Source organism: Molossus molossus, unplaced genomic scaffold, assembly GCF_014108415.1.
Source record: "Molossus molossus isolate mMolMol1 unplaced genomic scaffold, mMolMol1.p scaffold_m16_p_34, whole genome shotgun sequence".
In the NCBI taxonomy this organism is placed as follows: Eukaryota; Metazoa; Chordata; class Mammalia; order Chiroptera; family Molossidae; genus Molossus; species Molossus molossus.
Window position 1 is genome coordinate 252,647 of NW_023425371.1, and position 13,820 is coordinate 266,466.

A 13,820-nucleotide genomic window follows, 5' to 3' on the forward strand; every position below is an offset into this window, starting at 1 on the left:
GATTTACTTATAGTGTTTTTGAGTGTATGGCTTTGAATAGACTTTTTAATGGTTGCTGTGGGTATTACAGTTACTACTGTGACTTACTGCGGTCCATTATTACAACAATTTTGCCACTTCAAGTAGAGCATGGAAACCTTATTTTCACTGGGATCCTTTTATCACCCCTACTTGATTTAAGCGTTAGATACTGTTATAATTTTTGTTTTTATTACTATATATGGTTTATGAAACTCATGAAGGGGATGGTCTACTCCATGTACCCGCATATATTCTCTTTCCATTGTTTTTTCTTCCTTCTTGATGCTCCAAGATTCTTTCTTTTATTCTCACCTTTCTGTTTGAAGAATTTGCTTTAGTCATTCATTAGGGGTAGGCCTTCTAAGTGCAAATTCTGTGTTCTGTCACCTGACAGTATGTTTATTTCCCCTTTACTCCCGAAGGCTAGTTTTGCCAGGTATAGAATGTGTGGTTGGCAGTTCCGTTCTTTCCGCACTTACGATGCCGAAAGGAGATGAGAAACTCACTGCCATATGAAGTGGTCATAAAGTGTCGTTTCTGTAGCTGCTTCAAGATTTTTTTTTAAATCCTCACCCAAGGATATTTTTCTATTTATCTTCAGAGAGAGAGAGAAAGAGAGAGAGAGACATCGACGTGAGAGAGACACATCGACTGGTTGCCTCCCGCACAACCCCACCAGGGCAGGGATGAACCGCAACCGAGGTACATGCCCTTGACCAGAATCGAATTCTCAGCGTTTTAGTCCACGGGCCAATACTCTAACTACTAAGCCAAACTGGCCAGGGCTCAGGATTTTTTTTTTAAAGAAATTTACTTATATGTCTTGGCATGGATTTTTTTTTTTTTTTAATCCAGTTTAGCATTCACTAAGCTTCTTGAATTTGTTGGTCGATGTCCTTCCCAGATTTGGGACATTTTCAGGCATTATTTCTTTGAATTCTTTCAGCCACGGTCTCTTTCTCTCTTCTCTGGGGCTCTGATATAACAAATGTAGGAGCTTTTGTTATTGCCACAAGGCTTGAAGCTCTGTTGTTGTTTATTTTCTCTCCATTGTTCAGATTGGGTAAAATCTATTAATGTTTCCTCAACTTTACAATTCTGTCCTCTCACATCTTCACCCTACTACTGAGCCCATTCAATAATTTTATTAAAAAAAATTTTTTTAATCCTCATCAGAGAATATTTTTCTATCGATTTTTAGCTAGAATAGAAAGGAGAGAGAGAGAGATTGATGTGAGAGAGACACATTAACCAGTTGCCTCCCACACAACCCAACCAGGGCCATGGATCGAACCTGCAACCCAGATATGTGCCCTTGACAGGGAATTAAAACCAAGACCCCTTGGTCCATGGGCCAGCGCTCTAACCACTCAGCCAAACCAGCCAAGGCTACCCATCCAATAATTAAAAAACAAAATTTGGTCATTGGGTTTCTTCTGTTCTATAATTTCCCATTTGGTTTTTCTGTTTGTTTGTTTCTATAACGTCTATGCTTTTGGTAAGTTTTACTTGTTTTTTCACTTGTGTCAACAGAATTTGTAATTGTTGCTGAAACATTTTTATAAAGACTGCTTTAAAATCCTTGACAAATGACCCCAGCACCTGCTTCCCAGTGTTGGCATCAGCTGACTGTCGTTTTGCAATCCCGTTGTGATTCTTCTGGGTCTTGGTATGACCGGTGACATTTCATTGTCCTGGACATTTTAGCCATTATGTTAGCAGACTGTCGTTTTAGATTTAGAACTCAGGCTGCCTCTGTGGGCTATGATTACAGTAACGATTTAATTTCCGCAGTCTTCATGGTGCTCTGTTGGTCTGCTTCGTTTACCCACAGGGGATGGGGTGAATGTCCCTACGCTGGTGCTGCCAGATGAGGGGCGAGGCCTTCCAGTACCTGAAGTAAAGAGTGATTCCTGGGAACGACCCCCTACCTTTGGGGGCAGGGAGTGATTGTGGCAGGTTGTCTTTTGCTGATGCCACCCTGTTACTGAGTGTTTTTGGGTGGGAGACAGGAGTCACAGGCCTCTGGGATCAGGACCCTTTGGCAAGGTCTCCCTCACCAGCACTGTGTCTCTCAGTGGAGAGCGGTCTCAAGCCAGGCAGAAAGGAGAGGACATTGCCTGGTCAGTTTTTGTCCAGAAGGTCCCTGATCCACCCATCTTGGCATTTCTGGACGGGACTCCTGTTCCATCCAGGGGAGGAATGAATCTACCTTGGCCATTTTCTATTGCAGAATTGGGGGTTAGGAAACATGTTGCTTTAATTCGCAATTCCTTAATGATAGACAATGCGGAACATAATTTTTTTTTTTGTTTTTTTTTTGTTATCCTCACCTGAGGACATATTTCCATTTTTTGTTCAGATAGAGTGGGAAGGAGAGAGAGAGAGAGAAACATCTATGTGAAAGGGACACATCCAGTGGCTGCCTCCCACAGGTCCCAACCAGGGCCAGGGACAAACTGCAACCGAGGTATGTGCCCTGAGTGGGAACCGAACCCAGGTCTCCTTGGACCACAGGCCGACGCTCTAACCGCTGGGCCAAACCGGCTGCCAGAACATCTTTTAATGTGCTTTTTAAACATCTGGATATGTTCTTTGGTGAGGTGCCTGTTTTGGTCTTTGCCCGTTTTTTTATTTGGGTTGTTTGTGTTTTTTTTTTGTTGACTTAAGAGTTATGTGTATATTTTGGGTACCAATATTTTATCAGATGTGACTTTTGCAAATAATTCTTCCCAGTGTATAGCTTGTCTTCTCTCAACCTTGATACTACTGACTTTTGAGATAACTATTCTTCATTGGATGTGTGGCTTGGCAGTGTTGCCTCCCAGTCTGTAGCTTGTCTTTTCATCCTCTTATAGGTTCTTTCGTAGAAAAGAGTTTTTAATTTAATTTTGATGCGATCCAAATGATCAACTGTATCGTGCCTTTGGTGTCAAGTCTAAGAACTCTTTGCCTGGCACTAGGTCTCAAAACTTTCCCTTTATTGGAGGAGGAACCCAAAGGACGGCTCTGCAAGGCAGACCGAGGACCTGGAGGCTCAGTACGGCAGCACGGCGTCCGCCCCAGCGAACTGCACACGAGTGTCCACATGCGCGCCTGCACACAGGTGTTCATAGAGCTTTATTTATCATTGCCAAACGTTGGAAGAAACCAAGCTATTCTTCAGTAGGTGAACTGATAAACTGTGGTCCATCCAGACATGGAATATTATTATTCATTGCTAAATAGAAATGAGTTATGAAGTCATGAAAAGACACGGAGGACCTTTATTTTTATTATTATTATTATTATTTTTTTATCCTCACCCAAGGACATTTTTTCATTTTTTTTGTTCAGGTAGAGTGGGAGGGAGAGAGAGGAACAGATAGAGAGAGAGAAACATCGATGTGAAAGGAACACACCGAGTGGCCGCCACTCGCACGACCTACCAGGGCCGGGGACAAACTGCAACTGAGGTACGTGCCCTTAGCGGGAACCGAACCCGGGTCTCTCAGGACCGCAGGCTGATGCTCTAACTGCTGAGCCAAACCAGCTAGGGCTGACATGGAGGACCTTTAAATGCAAGAAGCCAATTACCAAACGAAAGAAGCCAGTCCGGAAAGGCTACATCCTTTATGATTCCAACTGCATGGCTCCTGGAAAAGGTAAAGCTATGGAGAGAATAAGATCACTGGTGTCCAGGAGTTAAGGGGGGGGGGGAGGGGATGAATAGGCAGAGCACAGAGAATTTTTAGGGCAGTGAAATTATTCTTTCTGATACCCAAATGGATACGTGTCATTTTACATTTGCTCTAACCCATAGAATGTACAACACTAAGAGTGAACCCTAATGTAAACTGTGGACTCTGGGTGACAAGGATGTGCCGCTGTAGGCTCACGGATTGTAACAGATGTACCACTCTGGAGGGGGGAGGCTGTGCATGTGTGGGGGACAGAGGATGTGTGGAAACCGTACTCTCTGTTCAGTTTTGCTCTGAACTTAAAACTGTTTTGAGTAATAAATTCTGTTGAAAAACAAAACCTCAATAGTGAAAAAATAAACCAGAAACAAAAACAAAGAATCAAAACAGAAAATGGGTAAAAGACATGAATGGATCCTGGCCAGTGTGGCTCAGCAGTTAGAGCATGGGCCTGCAGACTGAAGGGTCGAGGGTTCGATTCCCGGTCAAGGGCATGTACCTGGGTTGCAGGTTTGATCCCCAGCCCTGGTTGAGATCATGTAGGAGGCAATTAGTTGATGTGTCTCTCCCACATGATGTCTCTCCCTCTTTCTCTCTCTCTCTCTCTTTCTTTTTCTCTCCCTCCTTCCCTCCTCCTTTCCACTCTCTCTAAAAAAATATCCTTGGGTGAGGATTAACAACAACAACAAAAAGACATGAATGGACATCTCACCAAAATGTATATAAATGATGCCCTGGCCAGTTTGGCTCAGCGGTGAGAGCGTCGGCCTGCGAATCGGAGAGACCCGGGTTCGCTTCCCGCTAAGGGCGCAAAACTCAGTTGCGGTTTGTCCCGGCCCTGGATGGGTTGTGCGGGGGACAACCACTCGATGTGTCCCTTTCACGTCGATGTTTCTCTCTCTCCCTCCCACTCTATCTGAACAAAAAATGGAAAAATGTCCTCGGGTGAGGATAAAAAAAAAAGCATATAGATGGCAAATAAGCACATGAAAACATATTCAACATCATTGACCTTAAGAAAAATGCAAATTAAAACAACTATAAACCTATCAGAATGGTTAAAATAAAAATAGTGACAACAGCAAATGCTGGTGAGGATGTGGAGAAACTAGATCACTCATACATTGCTAGTGGGAATGTAAAATGGTTCAGCCACTCTAGAAAATAGTTAGGCAGTTTTTTGTAAAACTAAACATGCAATTACCACACAGCTCAGCAATTGCACTCTTTGGCATTTATCCCAGAGAAATGAAAACTTAAGTTCATAGAGAAAACTTTATGTGGATGTTTTAGCAGCTTTATTTGTAATAGCCAAGAACTGGAAATGACCCAGATGTTCTTCAGTGGGTGAGTGATTAGAGAAACTGTTTTATCCATACCAGAGACCAGCAATTTCCGCCAATGTGCCGCAAAAAATTTTAAAACATGCAATATCTGACTATTTAGGCAAGGGCACTGAGTTCTTTTTCCTTAGTTTGTCAAATAAAAAATATGACAACAGCCAACACAACAATAGCTATGCAGTGTGAATGAATCAAAATGGCATCTGTTTTTTTTGGTCAGATTGATATAAGATATAATATATTTTTTTGGTGTGCTGCAGAATTTTAGTAATTAGTTTATGTGTGCCCTAGATGAAAAAAGTTGAAAATCGCTGCCATAGACTAATATTCAGCAATTAATAGGACCCATTACACGCAAGTACTTGGGTAAATCCTTTGGATGGACCTAGAGGGAATTATGTTGAGTGAAGAAAAAGCCAGTCCCCCAAATTTACACAGTTCCATTTATATAATTTTGTTGAAATGAAAACATAAAGAAATGGGAAACAGTAGTAGTTGCCAGAGGTTAGGGACAGGTGGGTCAGAAGAAAGAAGTGGGCATGTCTATAAAAGGTCCACAGAGGGATTCCTGTGGTGAAGGAACTTCTGCTTCTTGACTGTGGGGGTAGAAGCAGGAACCTACAAATGTGTTAACATTGCATAGAACTACACACACACACACACACACACACACACACACACACACACACACGAGTACAAGGAAAACTGAAGCAGCCTGAATAAGATCAGTGGGTTGTAGCAATGTCCGTATCTTGCCTGTGGTACTGTACTGCAGTATTGTCAAATGTTACCACTGGGAAAACCTTGGTGAAGGTGTCTCTGTCGTTCTGTATGTGAATCTACAACTATCTCAACTATTTTAAATTGCTTTTAAAAAAGTCAATGAGCCCTGGCCGGCTTGGCTCAATGGTTAGAGTATCAGCCTGTGAACCAAAGAGTCTCAGATTTGATTCTGGTCAAGGGCACATACCTCAGTTGTAGTTTGGTCCCCTGCCCTGGTTGGGGTCGTGCAGGAGGCAACCACTCAATGTGTCTCTCACATCAATGTTTCTCTCTCTCTCCCTCTCCTTCCCACTCTATCTGAAGGTAAATGGAAAAAATATCCTCGGGTGAGGATTAAAAAAAAATGTCAATGAGCCATTCACTTCTTTGGATGAACTGCAGCTGAGTTCTGCATGTGCACGCGCACCAGAGTAGAAGCCTCAGGTGAAGGATTTATGGTCTGGGGATTCCACGTGGCTAGCTGGCTCCTCCGCGGGTCCCTTCAGCACCTGCTGGACTTTGAGCGTGGGTAATGAGAACACTCCACGGGGCTCCTCTTTGTCACGAATCCTCGTTCATACACCACTGAGTTGTAACTGAAAAGTGCTCAGTCAAAGCATTATCTGAAGAGAAACTTAAACTTTCAGAGACACAAATAGAGAACATCAAGTCACTGATCCTGTGCAGAAGTCAAAATCTCCAGGTTCCTAAAGGAACTCTGCGGACAGCTTTCTCCTCGTGTGGGTAACCTGGGCTCTTCCTCGGGAATGGTTTTTTAAACACTTAGTATCATATTATGTTATAAACATTTCTCTATGTCAATAAAACCCTTAATGAACATAATTTTAGTGACTTTATCATGTTCAAGGGAGTAGATACATCATCATTTTCCTAACCATGAGACATGTAGATTATCTGCTTTTATGTATAGATACATTTTATATAGATATATGCATACATCTCCATGGTATTTATTATGTTCTTATGTGATACTCCCAGCAGAATTACCAGATGAAAAAGAATGAACATCTTGATGTAATATATGCATTTTTGTTCCATTTTTTTTCCCAAGGTGTTGTATAAATTTACATCCCCTGGAGGGAAAGTTCACTGCCGGAAAGCCCTTCCAGGACCTGGTGGTGTACTCTTAAAGAGAAACATGTGCTAATTTAGTAACAGGAAAATAGTATCCCGTAGTTCTTCTAAATTGCGTTTCCTTGGTTGCTAGGTGGGTAATACTTTTCCCCTGTGTGTCTGTTAACAATTTGAAGTCCTTTTTGAAAATCATTCGTGTCCGTTGAGTAATACCTATGAGTGATTCCATCAATTTTATGGACTATGTAAAATTCCATTGAGAAGTGAAACTATGATTTACTTAATCTTTCATCTGCCATTGCACGCCGTTGTTTATGAATTCTACTATTATAAATTAATTCTTTATTCATCCAGAAGATGTTAAAAGGATGGCTATTTATATAGCAGTGGACCAATCAAACAAAGGGATTTGCTCTCAAGGAGCTTACAGTCCCTGTAAGTAGGGGAGACAGACTCTGAACAGAGAAGTGTATGATATGCAGCGAGATCGAAGTGCTAGGAAGAACAGAAAAACAGGTAAGGGGAAGACAGGGGTTGGGTAGGTAGAATCTGTGCGATTTTACAGAGATTATTCTGACAAGTCTGACTAACAAAAGTCCAGGAAGGAGCAGGGGAGCAAGCTAGGCAGATATATGGCAGAAAGTATTCCTGGCAGAGAGTGTAGCAAATCCGAAGGCCCTGAGGCATGTCTTAGAGAAAGGACAGGGAGGCCAGCATGGTGGGTATACAGCAAGCTAGGAGGGTGAGGGGAGCTGAGGCCATAGATCGCCGGCAACCAGATTTTCCTGTAAGTGAGACGGAAACCCATTGCTAGACTTGGGGTGTAGAAGTAGAATGATAAAGGCGATATGGCTTAGACATTTTTAAAGGTCCACTCTGGCTACTCTGTGGAGAATAGATTATAGAGGGTCACAAGGGGAAATGGAGAGACCAGTTGGGCCATTGCAATATTCTGGTAAGGTAATGGTGTAGGTGGTGAAAAAAATGGTTGGATTTTAGACTAGTCTGAACAATGTATGATGGGTTAATTGTGACATGTGAGAGAAGGAAAGAAATCAAGAATGGTGCAGAGTTCTTGGCTTAGAGTACCATTAATTTAGAAGGGGAAAATTGCATTTGCTCCAGTTTTATTTGGACATAGTAATTTCGAGATGATACTTAATCTGGAGGCAGATGTCAGTTTGGCAGTTGACGATGAGTCTGCCCCTCTTAGAAGGGGTCCTGGCTGGAGGTGCACACTCAGCAGTCACGAGTGATGAGGAGCAGTGACAACTCTTGGGGAGTGGGTGTAGAGAGGAGCAGAGATCAGAGAACCAAGCTCTGGGCACTCCAGGCTGGATTGCTAAAGAGGAATCAGCAGTCCGAGAAGGCAGGATAGGGAAGAGGAGAGAGGAGAGAGGATGGTATCCTAGATGCCAGGTAAATAAAGTGTTTCAAGAAAGAGATGGTAAGTGAGATGAGGGCTGGAACCGAGAGCCAGGTTTGGCCTGGGCTGTCAGCAAGGACCTTCACCAGAGCTGTCGGTGGAGTGCTGATCATGAGGATCAGGTTGGTGGGAACAAAACCGAGGCAGAGGAAGTGAAGACAGCCTACAGACTACCCTTTGAGGCATCTTGCTATAAAGAAGGAAAGAGGAACGAGGCCAAGGCTTTCAGGGGACGAACTAAAGAGTTTGCTTTCCTACTTTTAAAGTTCGGAGATACTTCCACAGGTGGGGAGCCACATTAGGGGGGCCTCCTGGGTCACAGTAAGGACTGGGTTTTATTCTGAGTGCGATGAGAAGCCATTGGACGATTCCTAGCTGAGGAGTGACATAATCTGCCTTATGTTTGAACACGAGCATCCTGGCTCCTGGGATGAGAATGGACTGTGGGAGGCAAGGGCAGAAGCAGGCAGAGGAGCAGGAAGCTCCTAGAGTCACCAGAAAAAACATGATGGTAGCTTGGACCAGGGAGGAAGCCATGACGATCATTCACTCCTCTTGTGCACTTCTCATTTTACTTTCGCAGACCCCAGGGAGGAAGAGACCTATAAACCTTAGAAACAAGCGGAGTCTAATTAATTGGGGGCAGTTTGAAAAGCCCTCCTTTTCGAAGTAAACTTGGAGAACAAGTGAAAATAAGGGCCTCTGGTTTCCATAAAGGAAGGAAGTCAATAAGTAGAGTCCAAGAGTGACTATGAGAACTTGGTTGGATTTCTTGAGCTTTGCAACTTCTCCATATTTATTAGCTTGGCACCCTCATCCCATGTCCATATAATGATTAGCAATAACAATGAAAATGCCTCTCAGAGGTAGCAAGAAATAAATGATTCAAGGAAAATGCAACTTCCTTGAAGCCAGGTGGAAATGGAAAAGAAATCGCAAGAAACTGGGTCCATGGTGACAACTCTGAGAAGCTCTGGTCCTGTGGGGTGAGCAGAGGTTGGGACTGATGGCTCTCTAGAGGCCTCTGAGCTGTTCAGGAGGAATGGAATCAAGAAGATTTCTGTATGACTTTCCCAGGGGCTGACCACCTCTAAGAAGCCACATGATGCCACCAGCCTTCTCCAGCTTTAGAGAACAGCTATGGCACCTCAGTCAATCCTGCCACATTTTGTGTTGGACTGAAAATACATGGCATTTAATTTCATCTCACTTCTGTTCATTTATAAGTCTATATTTTGGATCCAAAGGTGGCTTAGGGAGTTAAACGTGCTCAAGAAAAATTTCTAGATGCTGTGGCCACAGTAGAATGGCTTAGAAGAAGCAAACGGCTCAGCTGCAAGTGTCAACTCAGTGAAGTCTCTGTGACTGTCCACTCTTAATGGTGACATGATTCTTTTAAGAGCTTCCCAATTGACAAAGTTAGAAATTCTGAATAGACCAATAACAAGCAGAAAGATTGAATTAGTAAAAAATAAAAAACTACTCACTGAGAAAAGCCCAGGCCCAAGTGGCTTCACTGGTGAGTTCTACCAAACATTTGAAGAATTCACCCAATTCTCGGCACACTCTCAAAAAGAAGAATAGGAGGGAACATTTCCTAACTCCTTCTGAGACCACTGTAATCTTAATACTAAAACCAAAGACATCACAAGTAAAGAAAGCAACAAACTCTTCATATCTCATATAAATACAGATGCAAAAATCCTCAATGAAATACTAGCAAATTAAATACAGCAACATATAAAAAGGATTATACACCATGACCAATTGGGCCTTATCCTAGGAATGGAAGGTTGATTTATTATTCAAAAATTGATCGATGTAATACACCATACAAATAGAATAAAGAACAAAACCACATATTCATGTCAATAGAGATGAAGAATAATTTTGATAAAATTCGACCACCTTTTTTAAAAAACTATGTTTGTATTGATCTGAGAGAGAGAGAGAGAGAGGAAGGGTGAGGGAGAGAGAAACATTGATGAAAGAACCATCCATCCGCTGCCTCCTGCACGCCCCCTACTGGGGATTGAGCCTGCAACCCAGGCACGTGCCCTGATGGGGAATCAAACCAGCAACCTTACAGTGCATGGGATGATGCTCAACCAACTGAACCACACAGGCTAGGGCTAACCACCTTTTACTATAAAAACACTCAACAAACTAGAGTTCGAAGGGAACTTTCTCAGTCTGGCAAAGGTGTCCAGAGAAACCCCCAGCTAACATCATACTTCATGGTGAAAGACTGCATGTTCATCTCTTAAGATCAATGAACAAGACAAAGATGTCTGTTCTCACCACTTCTATTCAGCTTTACCCTGGAGGTTCTAGCCAGGGCAATTAAGCAAGAAAAAGAAATAAAAAGCAACAGATTGGAAAGGAAGACGTAAAACATGTCTATCCACAGATGATATCATTTTGCAATATATAGGAAAACCTCAGGAATATACTTAAAATTGGAAAACTCATTAGAGCTAATACATGAATTCAGCGAGGTGGCAAGATAAAAAATCAGTACATAAAAGTCAGTCAGGCCCTGGCCGGTTTGGTTCAGCAGTTAGAGCATCGGCCCATGGACCAAAGGTTTGCAGGTTCGATTCCAATCAAGGGCACATACCTCGGTTTCAGTTTGGTCCCTGGTCCTGGTCAGGGTCGTGCGGGAGGCAACCAATTGATGTGTCTCTCTCAGATCGATGTTTCTCTCTCTGTCTCTCCCACTCTGTCTGAAAATAGATGGAAAAATATCTTCCAGTGAAGATTAAAAATAAAGAAGTCAGTCAGTTGTTATTTCTATACACTTGCAATGGACAATCTGAAAATAAAATTCAAAAAACAGTTCAATTTTGAGTGGCATCCAAAGGAAGGGCCTCCAACTGTTTTCTCCGAGTCTGGGTATGAACCTCCCAGACCCGAGCTGCCAGGGGCCCGATGAAGTGACCGATCCCGGCGGCGTGGGCCGGGTTCAAGGACTGGGGAAAGTGACCTGGGTTCCTGTGAAAAACTCCTCCTTTCCCATCACACCCCGCCACCCATCGTGGTGCCCTTAAATTCCCACACCAAGCAGCTGCCTATTCGGGGAATTTGGGGATTCCAGTATGCCCGTGTCCCCAGATCAGTCCCTCACTCAGAAAACTCGCAGTTCAGATTAAAGTTTTGGTTCCTGCAGCCAAGAAAATGTCCCCACAAGAGACATTTATACTTTTGTGTCATTGAATTTATAATCCATTTCATGCCATACAGGGTAATAAAAATGGGAAAAGATCGGGTACCTCCGAGGACTAAAAAGATAAACCGAGAAGAAAAGCATGATGAAAATGAACTTTCCTTGATTCTCAGTGTCGACTTCAACCCCTCCACTCATGACTCAAAGAGAGAGACGATTCCATGTCCTTGGATAAGGTGTTATAGTTGATAAAGCACATGAGTGATCTTATTTTGTCTTTAAAAATAACTCAACCAAGTAAGCATGAATGTGATCCCCGTTTTCAGGGGAGAAAGTGGGACATAAAGATAAGGACTTCGCAGGGCCAGCCTGCCGCCACCTGTAGCGCCGGACTTAAGCCTTGGTGTCTGGTCTCCACCCGTGTGCTCTGCCAACCACGCTGTGGCAGGAGCCCACTCTGTTGGCTTTTCCCCAGACAGAGGTTTTTAAATCACAGCTGCTACCCTTTAATACGATATAATCATTCTTTAAAAAACAACTCAAGGAGTTTCTTAGATCAACTGGAAAACGAAGGGAAGAATGACAAGCACTCCTTTGATAAATTCATCACCAGAAGCTTCCGCTCATTTTTTTCTCCCCAAAAGGCCACATCCTAGAGAGATGTGTAAAATTGCTATGCCATGAGCCTGCGTTGGAGAATTTGCTGTTTTAATTCAGGCCCTGGGTGCAGGAGCCGTGTTCTGACAAATGAATTAAGGCATGTTTCGGAACTGGCCCTTGCTAGGGGGCCTTTGATTGAATTACTATAAATCCTAGGAGAAATACTAATTATATGAGCATTTGTGCTGTTCAGAGTCAAGTGGAATCTGCCTTACCCAGGAGTACCTGTGTTGGTGGCCTGAAAATGGGTCAGGGATTTTTTAAAAAGATAAACATTCTTAAATTTCCATATTTAACACAATGTAGGTCACTGCCTACCTAAGGGCTTGGTTGATACTGAAGCTGCAAGAATCAGAATTATGTGTTTCTGTGGCACAGGGGTTTGGTGGCTGAGCAAGTGGCTGCATGTGATGTGGGTGGGTGCAATAGAGGAGGACGGGGAGGACAGAGGGAAAAGTGTGGGTCCCAGTCCTCCTCTGGACAAGCAGGAGCCTTGGGAGACACTTACAGGGACAGCACAGGGCCCCCACAGTAAGGGGAACCTCTCAACCTTTCCTGAGCACACACGAGCTGCGTCCCCGTATCAGGAGGTCTTGGTCATCTCCATCCTTCTCCTCGGGCTGTCAAGGGGACCTCTTGGGGCCAGGAGCAGGCCCCCCCTAGCCTAGAGAGGTGCGGGTGCTGAGCACTGAAGGACTGCGCTCGCTTAGCAATGCGATTTGTCACCTCCCCAGCTTTGTGCATGGGACCCGAGGTGAAACCCGGGGTCCTCACCCTAGTCAGGATGCTGGCAATGAGGACAGCAGATGGAGTTGAAGGATGTCACCTCCATGCTTGCTAATTAGTTCTTCTGTCATCTTAGGGTTTGCTGCCTGCCTCTATCAAAACATTCAAGTGAGAGAAACCCCTTTCTGGGAAACAAAGGGATGTGTGTGGCATTGTGTTTTTATTGAAGAATCTGGATATTTTTAAAACATAAACCTGAAAAGAGTCAGACTTCCGAGGAGTGTTAAGTAACCTTAGGTGTGTGACTTCATTTCCCTCGGCCTCAATTTATTCAGTAGTAAAACGCGGGAGACTTGGGCAGGTGAGTCTAAGAGCTGGGGTTCCTTGAACACCCTCTTCTGCTTAGGAAAGTCTGGAATGTGAGGATATCAGAGAAAATGGCCAAGACCTCACATTGAGGCTGAGGTTCCATCACAGAGAGGACTCTGTGTCCCAGAGGCCAGTGGGCTCCCCAACACCCTGGCGGCCAAGAGGGGTTTTTCTAATGACGATTCCCAAACTGCACCTGCTTTCCTTTCCCAGGTGGGGCCCAGGACCCAGTTTTCAAAGTGAATCCTTCAAACACTGGCCAACAGCAGGTCATATGGACCCGAGATTGCCTCAGGCTCAACCACCAGCTGCACAGGAGTATCAGGAAAGGTATTTAATTTCTCTGCACATCTCTAAGTCTCTATTGGTAAAGTGAGAACAATGATTTTGGAGACTCTACTTCCTACGTTTGTTATGAAAGTTAAAAAGTCCCGGAAGGGGATGAAAGCAGGTAGTCACAAGAGTCATGGTGGACATCAGGAGGGGCACCCAGACCCTCTTCGGGAGTGAAGGACTTACTCTCCCAACATGTTCCAGTGCTGCTGGAAGACAGCCACTGGCTGCAGCCTTCT